Below are 5,983 nucleotides of genomic sequence, written 5' to 3' on the forward strand. Positions count from 1 at the left end.
ATTTCGTCCGTCTTTGCAGTCTGAGTTAAAATGCTTCCGAAGCTGACTTTGCCTTTCATCCTTTCGTGGGCGATTAAATAAAGACCAGTTGAGCACTGGGATCGATGAAAACGACTTACTCCCTCTCCTGAAATTGCTGGCCTTGTGCCAAATTTTGAAATCATTATTATTGTTCGTATTTGGTAAGATGTATGCTATTGTTCGCCGAAAGAGTGGCTACTCATGCATTTGCTTTATCACTTTGGGTTTCCGCTGGGTAGTTGGATTATAAGTTTAGGAGATGATTGTTTCTACAGGCTGAAACTTCTGAAGGTGTCTGTAGTTTCCTAAACCCGTCGGCTCTGCAACTGCTCCGGTACCATCACCATTTCGTTTCTTTATATTTTGTGTGTGGGAGAGAGGAACAGTCAAACATATCGATCCCGGCACTATTTTATCGACCTTGAAAGATGGAAGATGTTGGTAACTTTCGCGGAATTTGAACTTTGAACTTGAATACAGAGGATTCTTGTCCGATGTTCAACTATATCATCCCAGCAATTTGGTTCCGAAATTTTGTAGTAACGATGCTATCAAGGGTGGTGTAGATGAAGCCAAAACCTTTTTACCAATACGAACATGTTCTTCTGGCTGAACCTTACAACGAAGGGGTATAGCACACTTTTTAAATGCAAGAGAGATAGCTTATGATTGACTTGTTTTTCGCTCCTAAACTCGGAAAGTGTTTCCGTAGAACATATCGCCGTTCATCGGTGAAACCAAGAATCCGAGCACAGATTTCAATAATTGTCTCACTCACCACTGGACATCAGTATCAGTCAAGACCATTTCCGTACGTACAGCAGCTTCCTTTATGACAATCTTCTCCCTCAGCTCTTCCCATACAAATTAACACTCACAGGACCAGTTACCACGTTCAATGCACGTCTTATTCGGTCTATCTTTCGGAATTAGAGAAATATTTGCCAACAGAGCTCACAGCTCCCATCACATTTTTTACTCCTTTACATTACTCTAACGACTACTCTCATTACAACCACAGCCAACATTGTCGTCCAAGCATCAGAAACTAAACCACATCGGGTGAGTCGGTAGAGCATAGTATGTGTACTTCGTGACATGGATGCACCGACTGCTATTTCTAACGTCAGAAGTGCGGGATCTCTGAAAATTCTTTTGATGATCTCCATATTTTTATTTATCTTTTGTTTGTTTGATTCTACCTTAATAAAAACCTAAATATCACTTCCAAAGTGATATATTGGGTGTCATTAACCGTTATTAAGTAGCATTTATATCTTTACTATACCATTCTTTAAAACTCTGGACCATTCTTGAAGATTTGAAAAATTTCTGAAGTTTGAAAAATTCTGCAGTAAGAAAGAATCACATTACCAGTATCCAAGTCCAACTACTTCAGATTCCCGACGTTATCGATTCAATCAGTACGTTAACAGTTGTTGCATGGAGAGGATTTCAGCTTGTGCATCACTCTTCACTGGCTTCGTACATGGTCAGAACGAATCTCCACCTGGCCTTCTCACAAAACGCAGGATTTGTACAAAAAGTTCCATCTGATCGATGATTTCAGCATTGACTCTAATGAACTTCGAGACACTGTGACTAAAATTAGTTTAACCCCACAAGCTCCATTATAAACCTGTCTCAAATACTTTCTGAAGTTCGTCCCTTAGTCTTTTTTTTTTCTTTTTACTTCACCTGACATTGAGTTTATAGTAGTTCATAACCCCCTTCCAGATTAAACTGATAACTAGGTAATTAGCTCAACACGGTAGAGGCGCAATGGCCCAGTGGTTAGGACAGCGGACTCGCGATTTCGATTCCCAGACCGGGCGTTGTGAGTGTTTATTGGGCGAAAACACCTAAAGCTCCACGAGGCTCTGGCAGGGGATGGTGGCGAACCCTGCTGTACTCTTCCACCACAACTTTCTCTCACTCTTACTTCCTGTTTCTGTTGTGCCTGTAATTCAAAGGGTCAGCCTTGTCACACTGTGCCACGCTGAATATCCCCGAGAACTACGTTAAGGCTACACGTGACTGTGGAGTGCTCACACTTGCACGTTAATTTCACGAGCAGGCTGTTCCGATGATCGGATCAGCTGGAACCTTCGACGTCGTAAGCGACGGAGTGAGAACAACAAGCTTAACACGACTGAAACTAACATCAATAGTTAGCTACCATGCATAAGTTTTACTATTAACATTCTCTGTTCAACAAGCTATCGTACAGCCACTCACTCTTCAGTTATGTCTAGTTAATATTGTAAAGCTGTGTTCAAATATCACCACAATACAGAATTAACTAACAATTTCTTTATTAGTTAGATAATCCACATGACAATCGGATAAAGTCACCCGACCATTCCTTTGTTATCAGCCCTATTCCACTACTATATCATTCACTGCATCGCTGGGACGCATCTCTACACAACAGTGGAGTGATCCCCCACCCCCCAAAATGGTCTAATCTAACGCTAAGTTTTACGAAACAGCAGGATCTCTTTGATACATTTCCTCAACTTAGCATTCATTGTTGGATCAGCTTATTCTTCAATCTAAAATCAAGTAGATATAAGATAGAAAGAGAAAATCAAAACCAATCTATGGTTTTATCTTTAGGTTAAAACGAGGTATATTTTACTTGCTCAGCTATGTCCAGTAAACTGATGTTTACATTAATAAACGTCGTGATCCCTTTTTATTTCTCCTTCTTAGAGACACCTGTACACACTGGCTGACATGCTGATTTTAATTTCCTAAGTAACTAAACCATAAAGTCTCTTACATCTAATCTTACCTGTTCAACTGCTAATGTTGTTTCAGCAGTAAACACATGCTACATTGGCTCTGTCATTTAGCTTACATTTGCATAGTTTCTGGTTGTCACTACTCCATTTCGAGCGTGAATGGGAAACCTGCAAAGTGCAATACCTTTCTGGAAGAAGCCTGGATTTTGTTTAATACATTTATGTATTAAATTCTTCCATGTTCATTAACACGATTTAAATTTATATTTCGAAGTTGAGTAATAATGATAATACATACATGTCCACAATAAAAAGCATTACATTTTTCTAGATTATTTAATTAAATATAAAAATGTTCCCCATCTTTTGTCCATTATACACCTGTACCAGAGTTCTCACTAACCCCAAGGTGTCAGGCAAGAACCAAATTATAATACATCTGCTCAAATATAAACTGCCTTGATAAATGATTAATCTACATTATTTACATTCGACGGATATTTGTTCTCATCTTGTTTGTTGTTAACACGTTTTGGCTGATATACCCTCCAGCCTTCTTCAGGTGTCTTGGGGAAAATTTAACCCCTACGCCATATGGCGTAGTAGTTAAGAGAGCGGGCTACTAACTCCAAGATTCCGAGTTCGATTTCAAGCAGTGACTGAACAATAATAACATTGAAAAATACCTTAGGAATGAGAACCCAGGTTTGAAATTTCCTCAAGACACCCAAGGAAGACTAGAGGGTATATCAGCCAAAACGTTGTGTTAACATCAAACAAGATGAGGAAAAATATCCGTCGAATGTAAATAATTCGTCATCTCAATTATAGAACTGTAAATGATTAACCTATAAATAAAAAATAAATAAATATTTTTAAAATGGAGGACATCTGAGATCCCATTACAGTCTATACCAGGTATAGGTAACCAATTTTGAGAAGCAAGTTGCATGATATGAGCTCATCAGGCAGGCCACACAGCCAAGACCATTGAAAATAATTTGTTGGCAATGTCATTTACAGAACTTGCAAAGTTTGCCCGTAACTGGTTTATACCATATTTGAAAGTAAACTTTGACATTTAGCCAAGCCCTCAGTGTTGCATCTCGAATTCATGGATCAAACTATTGCTAGAATCATTCATACATCAGACATTTCTTTTACAGGCCTTGTGTCTATAGCAGAAACAAGTACTTTCATCAACTCTGGAAAGCTAAGCCAAAACCAAAATGCAGGAGTAAACTAAAGCCATTTGCTCCAGTACTTGAATGTATATCAATTCTGTATATTCATATCTTATCTGTTACTGTTTATCATTAGACTGAGGCCATGCTGGGGCACTGCACTGAAGAATTTTAGTCAAACAAATCAACATCCATCTCTTTTGCTGACCTGCTAAGTCACGAGGATGTAAACACACTAACACTGGTTGTCAAGCAGTGGTGTAGGACAAACACAGATACACAAGACAGGGTTCTTTCAGTTTCCATCTACCAAATCCACTCAAGACTTTGATCAGCCCAAGGATATAGCATAAGGGACTGAATCCAGAATCATGTGGTTGGGGAGCAAACTTCGAACCACATAGCCACACCTATATATCTCAATTTCTTCCACTGAACTTGTTCAACCTCAGCCAAATCTTCACATTTAAAAAAAGACATAACACATTACTCTGATAATATACAATTTATTTTTTATACAAAAGAATTAAATGATTGATGATATGCATTTTCAATACTTGACTTCATTCTTAGAGATGCCCCAAAATGAATTTCAAAACAATGAAAGTTAATTATTAAATTACAAAAAAAAAAAAAAATCTTAGCTCAGCCGAAACTGGTATGATTAGAACAGAATTTTTTGAAAAGCCTTCTAAATTGAACAAGTTATTTTTAAAAGAATAGAAGCAACTGGGAGATAGGAACAGATATAAAATCTATATGCTAGACATATATAACAACTAATACTTTATTCCATAAAACTTTGGAATAACAAGTTCAAAAGGCCATAATGTAACCAGTTTGTAATACTTGTCTAATAACAAGGCAATATGGATAAACAGCAGATCAGTAAACAAAGACTAGTTCTTGCCAGCAGCAACAAGTTTTATGAAAGAGAATAATTTTCATTAGAAATAACCTGCCGATAAGAATCTCAATACACAATTTCAAAAATAATTGAAAATAGGAAGATTCACCATCTTAATATTGCCAATGTTATTTGGGGATAAGTGAAACTCTGTCAGATAAATCCTGGGTAAGAAGAAAGGCAGGAAGGCCATTAATGATATATAGACTCTTAAGGAGAGAGAGAGAACAAAAAAAGATCATTCATTGGTTCAGCAGAGATACAAATAATGCTCTCTTCAGACATAACCATATACATCACACTGATAAGAAACTTGGCAGGCGTATACTATTTATCATTAGTAAAATGACAACTGACAATAATGGAACCACTGGTAGATGAACCTTTTATTGTCAAAAGCAGTAAAACTAGCCTCATCAAGAGTGTCACTGCTCAAATCTTAAAACACCTTCATAGGTTGCAAATAAGATGCATAAACTTCAACAGCTTATCCCAACACACAACTGAGCAAGAGGAAAGTAATTTCATTGAAGTCTAAACAGTAAATGATGCAACAGTAGGATGAGCCTCTGACAACAAATTGGTTTACCTTATGTTCTCAAAACTGTACTCAGGTACTTCAACAGGAGTAAGAGAAAATCATAGTGATTTGTTTCAAATATATTTACAGCAACGGTCCAGGAGAGTTGTGGAAGCAGATAAAATATTATTTTTGGAGGGATGTAAATTACTTTGGACATGCAGCATTTGAAACATCACACTCAGGGAAAAAGCTTTTGTTACATTACATCAACAATGAGTTAATGTAATTATACCACAAAGTTTTATTTCTTTGATCAAAAGATCACCAGTAAACAATCTATCAGCCCCACTATCATAATTTGATAATCCCTTCTTAACATCCAATAAATACTGAATTAAAGGCAGTAAAATACATATCTTCAACATTGCTGTAAAATAACCAATCAGTTATTGCTTATTTTTTGTATTAAGTAAGCAATCAAGTTCTAAATTTCTCAGTCTGGTTGAACTACAATAAATACAGTTAAAACATTCATTTGATATTTATTGATCACAAATCAACTATAACAATATTTAGAAATCCAAAACGAAAAAAAAAAAAA

The sequence above is a fragment of the Octopus bimaculoides genome, chromosome 1, assembly GCF_001194135.2.
Source record: "Octopus bimaculoides isolate UCB-OBI-ISO-001 chromosome 1, ASM119413v2, whole genome shotgun sequence".
Lineage (NCBI taxonomy): Eukaryota > Metazoa > Mollusca > Cephalopoda > Octopoda > Octopodidae > Octopus > Octopus bimaculoides.